Below are 22,207 nucleotides of genomic sequence, written 5' to 3'. Positions count from 1 at the left end.
TTTGCAATGTCAACTACTGACGTTCTCGCGTGCAACATGCCGACGGCACGTTCACGCTGCACATTTGTGAGGCGTGGCATCAAAATAGGTCATAAGAAATATCAGTTAATGTGTTTTTTCGTTGTGTCAGACTACTGTGAGCAAGTAATGATGAAAACGTGCGTTATTGTAATCACGTGACCAGTGGCACGTGCAAAACCACTTTTGCCTCAATGGTGCTGTGCACGTGCTATGGATTGGGTCACGTGGGCTGTGATGGCCATTACAATATTTATTCCTGAAAAATATCTGCTTTCAACACTCATTGACTTTATTCAAATTTTAGATTGTGAAGTTTTTAATTTGACTCAGTATATATACCAAGGCTTGCCAGCAGTCCATGCCCATATCCAGGATACTTTGAAAGTTGGTGCATCTTGTATCAGTAATACATCCTCATCACCTCATTAGGTGATCAGGATCTTGATTGGCACTTGATACAGATCTCCCACATTCAAAGCATCTTCTGAATTTCTGACAGGCTGGCTGCCTTTCACTGCGAATATAACTTGGCACCATATTTTATTCATCGGCATTTTGACAAAGCAATTGAGTCAAATATAGGAAATGTAGGAAATGAATCTCAATATAACTCCTATATCTTTACTTGCGTAAAAAATTGTTATAGGATCCTATAAAAAATATAGGAAATATAGGTCTGGGAGGCCTGATATTGGAAAAAAATCGGGACTTTACAAGCGGTTCGTTCTAACCGGTAGTTTGTTGTAAGCGTGTTCCTTTTAAAAGTACTTTACTGTATGTATATATGCATATACATATATGTATACATATATGTATATGTATGAAGGAAACATAATGAAAAATCTGATAAGCATTTGTTTTTATTTAATTAATAATTTATTGATTTATTATTATTAAATAAATAATTTATTTATTAAGTTATTTATTTATTATAATTACTAATATTAATATTCATTAATTTATTATTATTATTAAGTATTCATTAATTTATTTATTATAGTTAATTCATTTGATATTACTAATAAATTAATTTATTATTATTACTATATATTTATTATTATTAAATGCGATATTCCATTTAATACTGTCCATCAGGGTTCGAATTTCACCACGGCACCCTAAAATATTATGGTGTCGACAGCAAAGTCTGAATGCTTGTTGGCACGTTAAGTGACAGGTCAGTTATACCAGGGTGTAAAACAAAATGTGCTAAAATGCCTATAAAAATAACATTATTTACAGCAGTTTGAGTTGACTACACTTATTCTTTGTGACTTACACATTATTGATTTTAATCATATTCACAAATATGTCATCCTACAGGTGGTGCAGGAAGGATGAAGTAGTCTTGTGCCATTTTTAAAACACTTTGATTTCTATATATACAATCTTAAAATATACTTACCATAATATTTGTATTGTAGAGCTCCTCACACTGTGGTTTTACATAATTACATAAATAATATTTTCATATGCTTACCATTGGTGACACCTAATAGCCGATGCATATTTTTGTGCTGGGGTGTCGTTAAACATTCATTAATTCATTACAGGTGTTAGTGTATATTGAACATTTCCATTTTGATGTATTAATTTTCACAAAATTATGCTTTTAATAATGTAGTATATCAGCTACATTGGGCATATATGCTACATGTTATTAACCTTGTAAAATACATTATTATGACATACATCTGTATCAAAAATAAAGATTTAGAGTTCAAAACCATACGGTGAAATAATTTTTGTCTCTGAAACTTGATAGAAAATAAGTTTACCTTCGTGCCCCTTCATCTTGCCTTGGTGCCATAAATTTTGTTATTAATTAAACCGAAGGCAATACTTGCCGTGTCCCCCCCCCCCCCCTCCCCCCATTTTTTTTTTTTTTTTTTTTAAATTGAAATTCGACATCTGGTCCATTGTGAAAGAAACTTGTGCACCTGAAACAAATAATTGTAAAAATAATCCTATTCCGCCAACAGGTTTTAATCACGTTTTAAATTTGCTTACAATAGCCTGCGGGAATATTTGAGATTTTATTTGTAACTGAAAATTGATTTACAGCAAGATTACTATTTTGACAAACTGTATTTATACGTGAAACGTAACTCGGAAGGTTTTCTTTATACAGTAATTTTTTATGTGTGTTGGTACATACTATTTTTTTGCCACGAAATAATTAATTCCATGATTTTATTGATTCCGCTTGAACATTGAGCAGAATTTGCACACTTGTTTTGTGGCTTATATAGACCTGTAAACATTGGAGGTCCAATTTATGTCAAAATGTAAAAAACCCGGACAGTAGATGTTTACCTTGGTAAACTAGTTAAAATTGTACAAATCATACATCTAGCTAGTTAGCACTGACAAAAACTTAGTCTGCAAGAAAGCATTATAATATCTTTGATTTGCTAGGTTTTGACTTGACAATCATGGACAAATTGTAATAACTTCGACTTACTAGGTTTTGGCTTGACAATTATGGACAAATTATGAGATATCGAAGACTTGCTAGGTTTTGCCAGGCAAAACCTAGCCATGACAAAATAAAAGAAACTAAGCATGTTTTTTTAATGTAAAATACTCTGTGATGAGGCCAAAGACAATAAGTCCAAAAATTACCCTAACCCAATTTTGACAAAAATGTTACTTACTACGTAGTCCGTCCCATCATTCTATAAAAATGTTTTTTTGTAAATAATTTCAGTTTTGTTTGACATAAGAAGAAAAGTAAATGTTTTGGAAATAACAACAAAAGTACTATTTTTGTATCAAATTTAGAAAACAATCATCTCAGAAGTATACTCTCACCCTATTGAGTCTTTGTCTCTATTAAGTTGTGCCATTTGGGATTCCCCCCCCCCCCCTTTTTAAAGTAATACACCACCCACCGTTTGTTTACGTTCCAAGTCTCACAGTAAGATGTGTAGACAATCAAGTAGCTAAGAAATTTTAAGTATTCCACTTCTTTGCTACAGTTTACCTTAAAAATTAGTTTTTCTACACATGAACCAAAATAAATAGGTCAACTATTGTAGTTTTCTTAATTTATGGTGATCATGCCCAAAATATATATCGAAGTGTCGTCTGCATATGCATGTTTATTTTTACCTATTTTTGAATGACGTCAGTAAAAATGTGCGGTCACACGTCAATAGTTTTTCCAAGCAAGCAAATAGGCTTAAGGGCTCTAAACTTTGAAAACGTAAACTAGGATGTAGATCAATACAGGTTTACATTAAAAATATGGCTATTACTGTAGCAGCATGGGTTTTGAGAGTTTACAGAAATGCAAAAGCTGCCCAGGGTTCAAAACTCATATTTATTCCAGGTTCGGGTCGTGTCCGAAATAATAATTAAAAACCCTGAAATGATTAAAATAAAATACATAAACATATATCCGACCAACACTACATATTACACATGTACATACATATTGTTCATGGCCATTACGTCGTGTATAACATCATCCATATTATTAATATCAAATCATCAATTAGGACAATGTATCCTAATGTACACTTACACATGTGACAATATCTGAACTGCACGTAGCGTACGCAATAAATACAACTTATGTAAATACTTTAAACACGCTCCTGCACTTACATACACATAATAGTTTAACCTTAAGTAGAGGGGATGACATTCCGTTTCAGATTAAGTGATTGTTATATCTTACATTTACATTTAGTATTATCTAAGTGTAATGAAATTAATATATATTAATAACTGCAAATAACTCGCCAAATATATCAGATGAAAACTCGGGTTTCAATGTATTCAGAACAAAATAATAAAGTTAAAAGCAAACACACAACCAGGACATCTGAAGTCAGCAAGTCAACTGAACATAACAACTGACTTGAGGCAGAAAGAAAAAGGAAAAGCTATGCTCAGACAAAAGAAAGAGTTCATGTGCCAGTGAACTTTGCTCATGCACAGTCTGTGCCTTAATATGCAAGTTAGACTTGCCTGAAATCAATTTCAATAAATACATTAAAACCTAGACTTTATCAAACTATATTAAATTAACTATATTAAAACCTAAACCTGCCATAACCTCAATATACAACAAATACAAGCCTGCCACATTACTACAAAATGTATAGTGATTATTATATTTGAATAAATATTTTAAAAATATTTACATAAAAAATACAATTAGAAATAACCAAAGCTATTTAAAAAAACAAAAATGAAGTTTGTCCCACCTTATCTTGCAAGCAATATTTTAAACATCATGCAGTAATCTGCTGAGTGTTAAATCAATAATTTTTCAAAATAAAAACAGGTTGGTTTTTTATTTATTTATTCAAGACATAAATTCAATCAAGCAAGTTGCAGCTATACACTTTGTTCTTATGACGTTTTGCGCTTTTGTACTTGAAAATAGTAAATAGAGTTACATTTTTTCGTTCAGTAGGCCGATTGTAAGCACGTGTGTACTTCTGATTGTAACAAATATGTAGATTTTTCTGCATTGTTTGTTCAAGTAACAATTAAAAAGTTTCTTCAACTAATAAGTATAATAAAATTACAAAGCACTTTAAAATATACTAATACAATTATTAAGTACCTCGAATCACCAGGGTCCCATGCTACATTACATAGCATGAAAAAAGGCGTTTCAGGTGGGACGGACTATCCTAATCTATCAAATTCCACTGTCTAGTGCACGGGGCACATTATTTCAATATTTTTCTTAAGAACCACACTTTCTACGTGACATCCCTCCAGACTAGTTGAGTGAGTTGTGAAATAAAACATTTCCTTCCTTCCCTCCAGACTAAACCTTAGTCTAAGTCTGTCCTATGAGGTTGGACTATACCAAATAAAATCCCATAGGTGACCATATTAACATTTGTGTTTAAAAAAAACACTATATGCAATATATCAACCAAACTATGACCTGTACTACAACCCCTACCTCAAAGTATTAACTGCAGAAAATGGTACCTTTCATGGCTCATTTTCAGTATTACCATCACTGTTGGAGAGAAATCCTGTATGCTGAGTGTGGGTGTCTTCAAGTTACCATGTGCGGGAATTTCAAATCCATCAGCTATGCAGATTTTCAAAATGGACCATCAAAAATACATTGGCAGACACCAATATTCCTGACTATATTTTATGTATACCCTACTGTAGTTGTAGGTTTTAAATATTTGTGATATCTGGAATTATCATGCAGCTTTCACATATTTATTTTTGATTCATTACTAAAAAAACCTGTTTTTAAATGACATAATTACCTGAACATCTATTTTATTGCATTATTTTCTAATCCACATCAATACAATATGTATATTGGACGTATTCCTACAATCTGTAATCCAGCAATTTATTTATCTATTAACATTGGATAGTACAGCTTTAACAATAAAATAAATTATCAACTTGCACCAAGGTAGCTAATCAAATCTGAAAAAAACTGGTTCTAGTATACACTTAAAATGCACTTCTTGTGAGCAAACTAAGTGATTATTTAAAAAATATATATTTGATTTGGAGACCTAAAGATATGTTTATAGCTTATTGTTGTGTATAAATGAAAACAGAAAGCACAATAGTGACACAAAAATTAATTATGGCTTTGGTAAAGTTTTTCTTCAAATTAAACAAATATTTTCCCTAAAATTACAAATTTGTCTAAAATATGACTTAGCACCCTATAAATATGTCAAAAGGACAATAAAAATCAAGGTCTTTAAAAAGTTAAGCTTTCAGAAGTACATACATGAAACATTAATTATGTTTATGGAAATTAAAGACATTAACCCAATATTGGCACGTTATTTTTAATATACAAATAAACTGCTATTAACATCTAAGTTCAGATTGCCTAGATATTATATTACCATATTTAAGAGCAGTTGCACAAGGCAAGTCAAACACCATGTAAATAAAAATATTCAAATCTTTATAGTATGAAATATAGGCCAAAACCAACTTTTCCTCAGTGCTAATTTTTATTCAAATTTATGTTGACGAATTGGAGATTTTGGCCCATATTTTTTACTTAAAATATTTTAAAGCTTATTTATCCAAGGTGTTGGACATGTCATATAACACTAATCCAATTTAGGATAATAAGTCTAGGCAAGATGAATTAAGCTATTAGTAATAATTTATTTTTATTTAAAAAATAATGTTAGCTGATATTAGGTTAATCTCTTAGATCTCCATTAACAATGTGTGTTTGAATGCAATTGATTTCTGTTGTTATTTTAATTTATTTTTTAGGATGGTGAATTATGTTTTAGGCAAATATGGAATTTTTTATCTGGATGTACACGCCACTAATGGTAATTGTATTTCTTGATAATAACGCGCATACCTCCATAAATTATATATAAATGACATGTTAAACATTCAATAAAGAATTTAATGGCTTAATTAATACAAAAGCTAAATCACATTAAAAAAAGTATTGAAACACTGAGGACCAAAATGTTTTTGTAGTAATATGATATACAGCCATTATTAGCCAAATGTGTTCAGTGATACAGATATAGAACACAATTGCACTTTAATTCAAAGTTTACCCTTTTTTTTCTCTCCCTCTTTTTTTTTTAGTGTGGGGGGGGGGGGGGGGGATTGGGGTTTTCTTTGGAAAATATTTAGTCACTGAGTGCGAATAATGTTTTTTATAGTAATTATATAATTATAGTAATTAGCCAAAAATTATTGAGTGACAGTCATTGTGTGGCAAAAACATGTTGTATAGTGTTTCAGCAATTGATACGTAATACATGGCCAAATGTTTTCATTGTTACAGCTTGTGAGATACCAGTGACTGCTGTTTGACGGGCGTGATTGCGTCCACACCCGTAAATCATATCTCGGCACCCCAAAAAACAAATTTGTAAGGTGAAAATGTTATACTGTTAACTTATATAATTTTTGAGAAATTGAAAATGAAACCAAAAGCTTTCGTTCAGAAAAAGAAAACAGTGGTGTCTTCCTTATTATTATCCACATGGTTCAACATAACCGAGTTAATAATAATCATACGAAGCACATGTGTAATAACAAGCGTGATGACGTAATTTTGGGAAGCGACATCATAACATGACGTTGTTTTCTCCAGTCCTAGCTCACACTTTGCATTTGGAATATGATGTCATTTCGTCGTTTCCTTCTAGTTGTTGAAACATTTTGAGACGGTCTTGTTATTCATAAAAAAAATATAACAATAATAACATGGATAATAACATGGATAATGTTTCCAAAAATTCGCCGATCGGCGAATCGGCAATTTTGTAAAACTTTTATTTTAACAAGAATTATGTTTGCACTTCATCCAACGCGTAGAACTGTTCATTATTATTTATATTGACTATGTTTACATGCACATTGTTATTAACAGCTTCAAGTCATAAAAGTGAAACACCAATTTTTAAAAATAAATAAATTGTGAAACTGACTCACGTGCAACTTGCGTCAGCTGTGGAAGAAATCATTATATATGATGGGTATCAGTTTGATCAGTTTGACTTTTCGATGTGCCGCCGATACAAAAAATAAATTAAAAAATGGGGAGGGGATTGGGTGGTTTGAGGGATGGATGTTTAAAACCAAATTGGCTATCAGACTATTTTGTTCCACACCAGTAACAACTTGCTGCGACTCTGCAAATTCGCACCGGTCACTTTGCTGCGAATCTGTGACCTCTTTATTTGTCGGTTGTTGTCAACTGCCGATATGTTATAAATTTAATTTTAAAAAACCCACCTTTTATGCCGCAGCGTTGACATATTTTTTTAAAGCAGAATTATTAAATTATTATCCTAAAACTTATGATATTGATATATTCCGATTGGCATCTTAAATCATTCACTCTATACTGACTATAATAAATTTAAAAACCAAACACATGATGTAATTTAACTGACCGGCAACTCTTGTAGATAGCTGAAAAAGGAAAACTATTAGTAGTAATAAAGGCAAAGGAGCGTCACTGCATGTTTCCGGGAAGGGGGGGGGGGGGGGTTGTTGTTAGGGTATTGCGGTTTTGAGAGAAAAGAAGTGAAATCGACAAATAAATGTGCATGTGGCTTGCCTAACAAAAACTTCATTTTATTTGTATTATTATTACATGTATTATTATTTAGGGTATTTTTTAAAATTTGTTTCTTTTTTTCTTTTTCTGTTTTTACCAATGCAGGTGCGTATGAAATAATGTTAGCAAGGGGGGGGGGGGGTCTAGACTGGCGAGCTACGTTTATGGGGGTGGGGGTTACAAAACAATGTACACAGGCGCATGTGCAGAAAATTGAGTATGGGTGTCTAGACTGGTGAGAGATGTCTTTAGGGAATGTCGACGCGGCAAACAAAAACAAAAATTTAAAAGAAAATTCGGGAAGGGGGAGGAGGGTAGACCCTGAAGCACACCCCTGTGCACACGCGCCTTCAATATCATTATGTTTGCGGCTGAATTTACCAACGACCCAAACGATCATGGGTCTGCAAGCTGCTTTGCTAATAGATGTCCAAAAGGAACTTGGGTACAGGTTTTATTTCAGGCTGTTGTTATTGTGGATATATTCCCTCTAGCCCCCATTTACATTTTCTTCACTATCTGTACCAATATCATTATACATGTATGTTTACCGCTGATTTGACAAATGATCGTTAGTCGTTTCGTCTGCGAACTGCTTTGTTAATATAAAAATGCGTTGGGAGTGATTTTCAATAGGAACTTTGGTACGCAGGTAACAATATCCGGGTGTGGGGGTTTGGAGCACAATCTGTAATGGAGGGAGCTCAGTCTCTAGTGGGGGAAGGGACACAAGGCAATTTTAAAAAATCTTTATTTATATATAGGACAAAAAACAATTAAAAAAACCCCCCAAAAAACCCGTACATATTCATCCACAAGTGGGAGGGTGTGTGCTACACGTGCCTGGAAGAGGTTTTATATGGGGATGTTGTTGCTGCAAATATGTTATATCTAACCCCATTTACCTTTTCACTAGCTGTACCAATATCATTCTGTTTCTGTTTACCGTCGATTTGACCAACGATCCCAATGATCGCCGGTTGTTTGTGTGCTGATTTGTCTATATGAGAGTTGGCGTGATTTCCAAAAGGAACTTCGGTAGAAGTTGTATCTGGGGCTGTTGTTGTTGTTGCAAGAATATTCTCTCTAGCCACCATTTACCCTTTCTCCTCTAGCTGTACCAATATCATGTTTACCGCCGATTTGTCCAACGATCCAAACCATCGTTTCGTCTGCGAGCTGTTTTGTTTAATAATTAATGTGAGTTAGCGTCATTTCCTAAAGGATCTTGGATACAGGTTTTATCTGGTGCTGTTGATATAGGCCCGGTATATTATCTCTAGCCCCCAATTACATTTTCTCTACTAGCTGTATCAATAACATTATATACTTGTTTACCGCCGATTTGACCAACGATCGCCGATCGTTTGTGCGCTGCTTTGTTAATATGTGAGCTGGCGTATTTTCAAAAAGGAACTTGGGTACAGGTTTTATCTGGGGCTGTTGTTGTTACTGGTGTATTCTCTCTATCAGTTTTGACTTTGATAAGTATTTACAATATTGTGACGATTTAAAAAAACTAAACAAAAAAACACACATTTTTATTCAAATTTTGTCTCGCAGCTGTTCCTTTTTAAGCACATAAAATTCACAGTGCAGCAGGAGTGGAGAAACAATTGCAGTCTGCATCCACGCTATATTTATTGTTTTATATTTTCACTTTCTGGACCCCCCCCCCCCCCCCCCAAGGTGCCTAAGTTCAAAAATAAAATAATAAGGCAGATGAAATAACACCTTTATTTATATATATTTATATATTATCCTAGATATATAGTATCTAGAATATTTTGTCTATTTCAGTTTGTAAAATAAAATATAATTATCAAAAGATATATTAGGTAACATGTAATTTAACCCTCAACCCTGCCTAAAACGACATGTTTTAAACAATTATGCTCCCCACAACCTAACTACAATCCGAAGTATGCAAAACATTTCTCTTTTACGGTCTTGTTTCGCCTGCTTTACAGCAAAGCACCAGAGGTCTCGAATACACAGACTCCAGACGTCTCGAATACACAGACTCCAGACGTCTCGAATACACAGACTCTCAAAGGAAGCAAATCACCACACCGTGCATGAGTGTTAATTCCCTCTTTTCCAAGTGTTATATGGGATGGCCGGTAATTGTAAAAAGGGGGGGGGGGGTATAGGTGTCATTGGGCCAGTTGGTTCTATCACATAAAGAAAGTACTAGTATATCAGGTCCGGACGCGGGCTTTTTAATGGGGGTGGGGGGTTGGAGGTGCGAATTCCTCGTGCTGGGACAGACAATGGGTAAGACTCGATAAAAATAACGTTACCTAAATTTGATAGAAAAAAACCCCTGTGGATCTTTGGTAAAAAAAAGAATAATTTTTAAAAATCTACACCATATGCGCAAGGTATCAACCGAAGGTAAATATATACATGGAAGATGACGCTACGGTACTACATATAGCAACTGAAATTTTAGATGTATATACTCTGCTTTTATAAAGTATAGGCACAGATCAAACATCAAAGAAACGGAGCCCATGATTTTGTTTATTCAAATTATTGCATTTACTTTTTAAAATCACCCCTAAAAATGTAGTTAGTATTATTTAGCACAATTAATTTATAATTTATATCCAAAAGATAATAATTATTGCGAAGACTAATCGTCGAACAGTGCACTGGCTAGTACTTAATCCATTATGGTGACCCAGACAATCTGTTAGAACTGTCCCTGATACAAGACGCAGGAGCTGCTTGAGAAATAGACATTGTTTTAGTTTTGACTTGGGCTTGTAGGTCAAACAAAAAGCAGACATGAAATTGAGAACGTTTTATCATCTAAGCCAAATCGCAGTTATTTTCGTGTTACTACATAATATTTGTAAAGTTTGTTTTATTTAACGACGCCACTAGAGCACATTGATTTTTTATCTTATCATCGGCTATTGGACGTCAAACATATGGTCATTCTGACACTTTTTTCTTCTTCTTTTTAGAGGAAACCCACTGGCGCCACATAGGCTACTCTTTTTTACGATAGGCAACAAGAGATCTTTTATTTGCGCTTCCCACAGACAGGATAGCACAAACGATGGCCTTTGTTGAACTAGTTATGGATCACTGGTCGGTGCAAGTGGTTTACATTGAGCCTTGCGGAGCACTCACTCAGGGTTTAGAGTCGGTATCTGGATTACAAATCCCATGCCTCGACTGGGATCCGAACCCAGTACCTACCAGCCTGTAGACCGATGGCCTAACCACGACGCCACCGAAGCCGGTACATAATATTTGTTTATATTACTCGTTTTTACTGTGGTGTTCTTTAAAAATTTACCTTTTATGAACATTTATCTTTACTTTATATTGTTAGAAGTTAAAGTGTATTGTTTAATGACACCACTAGAATACAATGATCATAGGCTATTGGATGTCAAACACCACGTTGTCATCAGAGGAAACCCCGCTACTTTTTTTTCTAATGTAGCAAGGGATTTGTTTATGCTCTTTCCCACAGACAGGAAAACACATATGACAGCCTTTGACCAGATGTGGTGCACTAGTTGGAACGAAAAAAACCCCAATCAGGTGAATGGATACACCGAGGTGGTTCGATCTTGCGACCCAAGCACCGCAAGTGAGCACTCAACCAATTCCTCAAGATATTGAGTTGAAATATTGTGTACACTTTTATTGTTAAATTGATTTAGCATTTTTGTACTTACAATTTTGAATCAGTTGCCATTTTAACAATATTTGTCCTAATGCCTACAATGTTTACTGAATGTGGCAATCGGTGTGTGTGTGTGTGTGTGTGTGTGTGTGTGTGTGTGTGTGTGTGTGAAACCAAGTGAATATTTCCTTTTCTGAACAGATCAGGCCCTTTACACTATGGGTAACCTGGGGAGACATCTCAACACCAATTAGGTCCCAGTAATGAGCTACACTCGGCATACTAAGTTCAAAAATATATATAGCTCCCCATTTCCATTTAGGCGGACCTTTAAAAATGCGTCAACTTTCCTACATTCAATTTGGCTTAATCCCTACGGGATATTCCAAATGCCACACCACCAAAACCACCTCCGCCTGCTACCTATTGGACGTGCTACTCTCTTACACATGCCAGTCCCCTCTCCAACCCACCACAACCCTTTCCTGTCCTGGACGGAGGAGCCAGCTGAGGCCGGCACCTGTGCCCATGACAGGCGTGCGCTAAAACAGATTGCTCTGAATGTGCACGTTAAATCCTATGACGTGACCTAACCTGATTATGAAAGCACTCGGTTTAAAATTTCTGTCAGGTCAAGTGATATTTAAATTGCACATTCAGAACAATTTTCGTTCTTATTGACGAACAAAATTTGAGACCACTGTCTGCATTTTTATTTTTGGTGAACCCTCTAAATTTGTGCCCAAGTTTTAATCTAATGTACACTTGCTTGGCTGAATTAGACTAAATGTATTGCATATTTCAGTCCATCGCATTTCCCCTTCTCCTCCTACTATGTAACCATTAACACAGGCACCAAGCTTTAGCCAGCAGAACAATACTGTAGAATTACGTACTATACATGAACATGCACGCTCTTTGAACTGAATACACATTACGCAATATGGTTTTATGGCTCTTTGCTGTGTAGCTTTGTACTTGCTTTGGTGGACTGTATGGAGAGATGGTAAGAACACATGTACGTACACCTGGTTGCGATGCAATACACATGAACACCTGCATACATGTGCATGTGCAGATGCAGACTGACATAAAAAGTTTGTCAACTGGATTTCGAATACGGGGTTGTTTTTTTGGTTTGTTTGTTGTTGAGGTTTTTTTTGGTTTGTTTGTTGTTGTTTTTTATCTGTTGCTTTGATATTGCAAATACTGTGCGGTCACGAACAAGCTTCATTTTGCCAATCCAATCTTGGAATAGTGGCAGTCCTCTTACTGCAGGTGTAGGAAGGATGAAGTTGTCTTGTGCCTAGCTCGGATGCATTCATTTAAGTCTAGAATCGTGGTCGATCCCCGCCAGTGGGATTATGTCTCGTTCCAGCTACTAAGGCATGGGTATGTACTATCATGGGCGAGGGGGGAGGGGCGGCATATTTATAAATAATAAAATTGAAGTGGAGATATTTTATTTTGATTTTTGGGGGGTTGGGTGGGGGAGGGATATAGCCTATAACAATGACCGCGGAATGTATTTGAAAGGGGTGGAGAGGGTGGGGGGCATGGTGTCGGTTCATTGGCCTGGGAGATGAAAATAAATGTATTTCACGGTCTGAACCTGCTTCCCTGAGCAACGTTTGAATTTCAGGTGTTAAAATGTCACATTTCCGGCCTTCTGAACAGAGTAACTGGAAAAGTGGGAGAATGAGGACTATTATGTCGGTACCTTTTAGGATATTAAGATTTATTCCATTGATAGTAATATAGCGTTGGATAAAAATGGGAATGACATGGAATTTTACCCAAAATATACCAGATTCTTCTTTGTAGTCTTTTATTATTTAGTTTTTGTATTTATTGTAACGCCTGAAAAAAAGAAGAAAATAAATCAAAATATTATAAACCAGTAAAAGATTTAGCATGGATGAAATATATCTTAAGAAGTTTTCCAAAAATAAAATTGTATGGATCAAATTAACAGGGGGACTATACCGGGTCCGCAACAATAACAGCACTAGCACTAGATACAACCTATATCAAAGTTCCTTTTGGAAATCACGCCAACACACATTTACATATTAACAAAGCAGCTCGCAGACGAAACGACTCGTGATCGTTGGTCAAATCGGCAGTAAACATACATGTATAATGATATTGGTACAACTAGTGGAGAATACACATGCAAAATAAAAGCTCCAGATAAAACCTGTAACCTAAGTTCCTTTTGCAAATCACGTAAATACATTTATGTAACTAAGCATATCGCAGACTGAATGAATGAATGAATGTTTGTTTAACGACACCCCAGCACAAAAATACATATCGGCTATTGGGTGTCACAAATGGTAAGTATATGAACATATTTATATACACTCATGTAAAACCACAGTGTAAGGAGCTGTGGGGGGAAAGTATAATACAATATATAAAATCAAGTTAAGTATATCTTAAAATTGTGCATAGAAGTCAAACTGTTTTAAAAACTTTACAATTAACATTGGATGGAATTTAAACGATTCCAAAACATTTCTGTAGCCAAACATATCATTTCTTGTCGGCTTGAGATGATCACACTCCACCAAAATGTGCCGCACAGTCAGTGTACACTGACAGTGTTCACACTGAGGAGGAGGGCCCTTCTTTAAAATAAATGCGTCAAATATGTATGGCCGATGCGGGAACGGCATAAGACTACTTCATCCTTCCTGCATCGCCTGTAGGATGACTGCCACTCTCCCAGGACTGCCTTGACAGAATGAAGCTTATTCGCAACCGCACCGTCCCAATCATCTTGCCAAGTCGAAAAGATATATTGGTTAATATGAAATTTAAAATCACTGTAGGGGACACCAACATGGACACGGGGCAAGTTCAAAGCAGACTTGGCAGCAACATCTGCCTTTTCGTTACCCCTAATGCCAACATGGCTGGGTACCCAACACAGTATAACATCTTTATTGGCAAGTGATAAAAAGACACACTTTCATATCACCATCCCAACTAACGGGTGCTCCAATTTCATGTACTGTAGAGCTTGAAGACACGAAAGTGAGTCTGTAAAAATAATATACTTGAATGCATTTGAATCCTTAATCTGTTCCAGGGCTTTAATGATTGCCCAAATTTCAGCAGTAAAGATTGATGCTGAATCGGGCAGTCTCATGGAAATGATTGCGTCTGATGGAAAAACTGTAGCACAAGCCACAGAATTCCCATCCCGTGATCCTTCTGTGTAAACAGGAATGTAATCACAATACCTCTCTTGGATTTCCATGAAATGTTGTTTATAAATAACTGCATCTGTGCGATCCTTTTTTAGATGCACAAGATCGAATACAATTTTTGGTGGTTTGATACACCGACGATCGTTTGTAAAGTTGGCGGTATAAACACACACTAGTGTGTGCATGTATGGCTACTGGTGAAAAAAGGCATATTTCATTATGGGGTGTTTTCCCAAATCAAATTGAATGGATAAAATTAGCATATAAATATATTTAAAAAATAATAATAGTAATGAAAAAAGCCCGGAATATTTTCCCCAAATCAAATTGTATGGATTAACATTGAAAAAAATGTATACACAAAAAAACAAAACAAAAACCCAGTAGAGAGAGAGATATCTACAAAGACAGTCCTATGAAAAGAAAATATACATATAGCTGTAATACAAACAGCCCCTGTACCGAAGTTCTTTTTGGAAATCACTCCTACACACATTTATTTAACAAAGTTCGTAAATGACATGTAACCCGCGATCGTTGTGATCGTTGGTGAAATCGGCGGTACACGTTTACAGGTAATATTGGTACAATTAGTGGAGGAAAAGGTAAATGGATGTTAGAGAAAATACATCTGCAACAACAACAGCTCCAGATAAACCCTGTACCCATGTTCCTTTTGGAAATCACGCCAACACACATTTATTTAACAAAGTTCGTAAACGACATGTAACCCGCGATCGTTGTGATCGTTGGTCAAATCGGCGGTACACGTTTACAGGTAATATTGGTATAGTTAATGGATGAAAAGGTAAATGGGTGTTAGAGAGAATACATCTGCAACAACAACAACTCCAGATAAAACCTGTAACCATGTTCCTTTTGGAAATCACGCCAACACACATTTATTTAACAAAGTTCGTAAACGACATGTAACCCGCGATCGTTGTGATCGTTGGTCAAATCGGCGGTACACGTTTACAGGTAATATTGGTATAGTTAATGGATAAAAAGGTAAATGGGTGTTAGAGAGAATACATCTGCAACAACAACTCCAGATAAAACCTGTAATCATGTTCCGTTTGAAAATTACGCCAACACACATTTATTTAACAAAGTTTGTAAACGACATGTAACCCGCGATCGTTGTGATCATTGGTCAAATGGGCGGTACACGTTTACAGGTAATACTGGTATAGTTAGTGGATGAAAAGGTAAATGGGTGCTAGAGAGAATACATCTGCAACAACAACAGCTCCAGATAAAACCTGTACCCATGTTTCTTTTGGAAATCACGGCAACACAATTATTTAATAAAGCAGCTCGCAGACGAAAGGACCAACGATTAGCGATAGTTGGGATCGTGGTAGATTCGACGATGAAAGTACAATATAATACATAAATCAAGGTAAGTATATTTTAAAACTTTGTATAGAAGTGTTTTAAAAACTTTACAATTAAAGGGACATTCCCGAGTTTGCTGCATTGTAAGATGTTTCCGACTAATAAAATATTTCTACGATTAAACTTACATATTAAATATACTTTCTTGTTTAGAATATCAGTGTCTGTATATTCAATGTGTTTCAGGTCGTCTTAATATTTGTAAGAAGCCCAAACTGAGTTTTGTCTTTAAATAATTTCGTACGTACGAAAAAATATTTTTTAGGAAATAAAATGAAAATTAACCTAGTACAAATATTAGAACTAGCATAAACACGTTTAATATACAGCCACTAATATTCTAAACAAGAAAATATATTTAATATGTTTACTCGTAGAACTATTTTATTAGTCGATAATATCTTAAAACATTGCAACAAACTCAGGAATGTCCCTTTAATTCTGGATGTTGTTTTATAAGTTTCTAAAACATTTCTGTTGCCAAATATATCATTTCTTGTCGGCTTGAGATGATCACACTCCACCAAAGTGTGGCGCACAGTCATTGTACACTGACAGAGTTCACACTGAGGAAGGGGGGAGGAGGGGGGGGGGGGGTCGTTCTTTAAAATACATGAATGTGTCAAATATGTATGGCCCATGCGGGCACGGCACAAGACTACTTCATTCTTCCTGCACCGCCTGTAGGATGACTACCACTCCCAGGACTGGCGTGACAGAATGAAGTTTGTTTGCAACCGCACCGTCCCAATCATCTTGCCAAGTCGAAAAGATATATTCATTAATATGAAATTTAAAATGACTGTAGGGGACACCAACATGGACACGGGGCAAGTTCAAAGCAGAATTGACAAATTTAACGAAGACACACAAAAAATAAGTAAATACTACAATATACTACTTGCCCCAAAACTTGTGGCAGCACATGGAAAGGTATCATAAAACATACTAATAGACTTAGCGTGGATCAAATAGCATATATGTAATGTCGTATTTTATTGGCGAAACAAAAAACATTAATTAATGTTTTTAAATTATAACACCGGCGAACAGATTCGACATCACAGGCCCGTGGGAAATGAGGTGGACCGGTGTGTGTGTGTGTGTGTGTGTGTGTGTGTGTGTGTGTTACAGCCAGCCCCGCTTGTACTCGAGGACGAAAATTGATAAAGGTAAAAATGTGGCTTGTGTCCCATCTCCACACTATGGAGGCTGTGATCCCCCGCTGTGATCTCCCATCTAACTCGCAGTATCCCCCCCCCCCCTTCATCCTTTTAAAAACATTTTTATTTTATTGTTTTCACTTTCTGTTTTCATTATTATTTATTTTACTTTTTTAAATACAGTAAACGTAAAAACAGATTCGACCTCCCCTCACAAATGAAATGAACTTTCCTGCTGTGCTAAATGTCACATACCAAAATCAAGCTTATTCTTTCTCTTCCCTCTTTTTCTCTCGATTTCACTTCTTTTGTTAGTAAAACGAAGAACTCTCCTTTTTTATTGTTTGCTTATTGTAATCGTTTCCCTTTGAACGATTTACAAGGGTTAATGGTCAATATAAATGTATTATTTAGTTATTATTTTCAGTGTAATGTGAATGCCTTGTAAACACGTATATCGCGATTTTGAAAAAAACAAACAAAAAAAACCTCAGTGAAATAAATATATATATATATATTTTTTTAATTCATAACGTAGTGTAACTGACAACATAGCGGCAATTGACAAGAAAAAGGTCAGAGGCTCAAATCAAGTAGCTCGTGCACGTTCGCAGTGACCGCCGATCAACCGTCTAACAGGATTTTTTCAATTTTCTCCCGACTAGCCTAGACGCCGTCTAGCTTGGTCGGCGTCGCCGTCTAGCTTGGTCGGCGTCGCCGTCTAGACGAATTATGGTTGGTTCGCGTACTGTAGTGATAGATATTAATTTTGTAAACAATAATTTGACAATTTACATAGGTAGTCTAGAACGAAATAAACCACGATTGAATTATCTTTTAGTTTAGACTTCAGCTGCAGCAAATAGTCTTGATCATACATAGTGTTTGTTATAAGTAGGCGTAAAAACAACGGACAGCAGAGAGGGCGCACATGAAAGGTCGGAAAACACCTCTTTACACCGATATTACATAATCACAGATACCGTAGCATATTAGCAGTACACACACCACTTAGATTCCTTGATCTCATAGTGAGCCGACTGTGTCACATGCTGTCCGACCTAACGATGTCTGCGAAATCTGTAGACATGTATTGCTTTTGCAAATAAGCCTTTGGTTAAACAATTAAAGGATTAACTTCGAACAATAAAATTTTCTATTTTCATATTTTGTAAACGAAACATACCAATCGTAGATGTCTGTAACCAAGTAATGATTAGACTGACGATGAATGTGCCTTGTTTAATATATTTAATGATGTTTTGTAAAAACATATTTAATGTATGTACGTGTATTTGTTGTTTTTAATAATAATTGCAATACATTATTTAAATGCTATCCAGTCATCAGTTAATATTAATTAGTATTTTTTCTAAAAAATATTTTTCCTACATTTATTTTTTGAACATATATACATGCATCGTGTTGAGGTGTATCTTTGTGCCAAATATGAACAATGGCATTAACATTCAGACTATGTTTTTGTCACTGGGCGATGTCCGGGCTCCGGGCTGCAAATAGGCTGACCGCATTTGGCTTGACGGATCATCGTCGGTGTACTACGGTTCAAACTGATAGGGAAGTACCCTAACAGATTTTTTCCTTCTTCCTCACCAATTGAGGTAGCATTAGAATAAATAGACAAATTAATGCGACAAGTCCAAAATGTTCAAACTAACGTCCGATAAGAATGAGCTATTTTCCGAAGAATCATTACATGCTGTCGCCATGCTAATCTACTAATGAATGAGTGGAATTCACCTGATGCTACGTCACAGGTCAGATGCGGGTCAAATCGACTGGATCAGTCCCCCCCCCCCCCCCCCCCCCCCCCGAGCGTTTTACAAAAAGTCGCTTTATTAATAATTCGGGTGGTATTTTTGTTTTATGGTTAATAATGTAATCTTTGTGTATGTTTTTTTTATATATTGTGTATTAATAATGTGCCATGATTGTGGACCTTTAAGTAACAATTAAAAGGTTTCTTCAACTAATAATTATAATAACATTACAAAGCAGTTTTAACATATACTAATACAATTATTAAAGGCATACTGTCACGGTTTTAAGGACCTTATATCTCTAAAAATGGATAATAAATAAAAATTACATTAATTGTTGGAAACCAAATCTAGCTATTGTATCACCTCAACTGAACCATTAGTCCGGCCATTTGGGGCTTAACCTTGTTTACAGTTTTGAATAATATAGTTTTTTTTTATTGCAGGGCGACCAACTTTCCGGAATTTTCCGAAAAATCCGGAATTTGTAACCCATATCCAGAATTAATGCCAAATATCCGGAATTTTGTCCAAATTCGCTATCATTATTTTTTGGGTTAAGCAACCATTTCTGAATATATTTTTAATTTTCTATATTTTTAAATCCCAAGTTTATTAAACAAGCGTTTATCATTCTGCATTCTCCACTGCAACCTGGACTTGGTATTATCGACTGTTTTGTGCTATTACTAAGACGTTTGTCTATTGGCTGTATTTGTCACCAGCCGACCAATGAAAATGTTTTTGACAATAGAGTAAACTGAAGCCATGTATGAAATTTGTCGTACTTGCTATGTAGTTTATCTATACATTTTAAAGATATTTCAAATATCATACAGTAATTACTACGGGGCAGACATCGCTTCTATGGCGATGCATGCAACTTTACCACGATGTGTAAAAACCTGAACATATAACAGAACACTTGCGATCGTACGAAAACAAAAGAAACTGATCCACAATTCTCTTCTTAAATTCTTTTCGTATGCTTTTAAGTGCAACATTTCACTAAATACCATTTGGCTACCAGTAATCTGTCACACATTCATGCCATTAATATTAATTAATTAATATACCTACCGATCTTGTTTTATTCAAGTAAGTAAAAGTATACAAATGTTAATGTTTACTAACCATTGTTAGATTTTGCTGCGAAACTAGCCCGAGTACTCTGACTGTAAGAGAGCTAGACGGACATTTGGACATAAACACGCTCTCATTACAGTCAGAGACCAGCCTATGTCTTTTTTTTGGCAATTCCTGACTACCAAACGGTAGGCAACGAGTCCCGCTCTAATACCACAACAATCCTATGTTTGACGTCAAATACCTTTACATCAATCATTTTCGAGTTAAGTGATACAAAAAAATCCACATATTAATCACTAATACACTTACTACAGAAAGAAACCCGACAGCACCCACATTTAGCTACGCTTCGTGACACTCCGTCGCAACAATTGCAAAGCTCGGCGATCTATTTCGAGACGTAGACAACGTGATCGCGCACTGGGCGATTCCGCCTTGTGCAGCAGTTACAGGGGCCGTCTCATATCAAGCGAAGTTACAACATGGAAGAGTTGGCTAATGCCGTTTTGGATGAATTTGGATTTCATTACGTCATTAAACCAAAACAATTACACATTATTGATTCCATTTTGAATTTGAAGGATACATTTGGGGTGTTATCGACAGGATACGGCAAAAGTATGTGCTACGTACTGCCTCCTCTTATGAGACGACCCCTGTAACTGCTGCACAAGGCGGAATCGCCCAGTCTCGAAATAGATCGCCGAGCTTTGTAATTGTTGCGACGGAGTGTCACGAAGCGTAGCTGAATGTGGGTGCTGTCGGGTTTCTTTCTGTAGTATGTGTATTAGTGATTAATATGTGGATTTTTTTGTATCACTTAACTCGAAAATGATTGATGTAAAGGTATTTGACGTCAAACATAGGATTGTTGTGGTATTAGAGCGGGATTCGTTGCCTACCGTTTGGTAGTCAGGAATTGCCAAAAAAAGACATAGGCTGGTCTCTGACTGTAATGAGAGCGTGTTTATGTCCAAATGTCCGTCTAGCTCTCTTACAGTCAGAGTACTCGGGCTACTGCGAAACGTGCTACGCTAATAGTAATGTAAGCGTAATGCAGAACAATAGCCAGTCTTAATGTGGGTATCAGACGTTTCGTCCCCGATTCAGTTAACCACAAATTAGTTCGACCCCACTGATGAAATAGTGCAAATGTGGCAATATACCTACATTAAAATAACATTTAGCTTCATATTTCGTAAAGCTTGAAGACACGAAAGTGAGTCTGTAAAAATAATAAATCTGGATGCTATGGAATCTTTAATTTCTTCCAAGGCTTTAATGACTGCCCAAACGTCAGCACTAAAAATCGATGCTGAGTCAGACAGTCTCATGGAAATGATAGTGTCTGATGGAAAGACTGTAGCACAAGCCACAGAATTTCCATCCCGTGATCCATCTGTATACACAGGAATGTAATCACGGTACTTGTCTTGAATTTCCATGAAAAACTGTTTAAAAACAACAACATCTGTACGATCTTTCTTCAGATGCGCCAGATCAAATACAATTTTAGGTGGTGTAAGACACCAAGGTGGTAAAACAAAATATGAAGAAGTTTCCAAAGTGTCTGATAAATCAATGTTGGAAAGCGATAAAAAAACGCTTAATGCGAAGACCAAATGTACAAATAGCATTTAGCCTTGCATCAAACAACTTCATATATTTGTTGTGAAACATCGCACCATGTGTAGGATGTGTTGGTAATGAGTTAATCTTGGCAGCATACTGCAGAGAAAGCTTGGCACGTCTAGCACCCAAACAAGGTTCGTGTGCATCAACGTACAAGCTCTCTAGAGGAGATGTTCTAAATGCAC

This window comes from Gigantopelta aegis, unplaced genomic scaffold (assembly GCF_016097555.1).
Source record: "Gigantopelta aegis isolate Gae_Host unplaced genomic scaffold, Gae_host_genome ctg1748_pilon_pilon:::debris, whole genome shotgun sequence".
NCBI classification, from domain to species: Eukaryota; Metazoa; Mollusca; class Gastropoda; order Neomphalida; family Peltospiridae; genus Gigantopelta; species Gigantopelta aegis.
Note: the sequence above shows the minus strand (reverse complement) of the source record.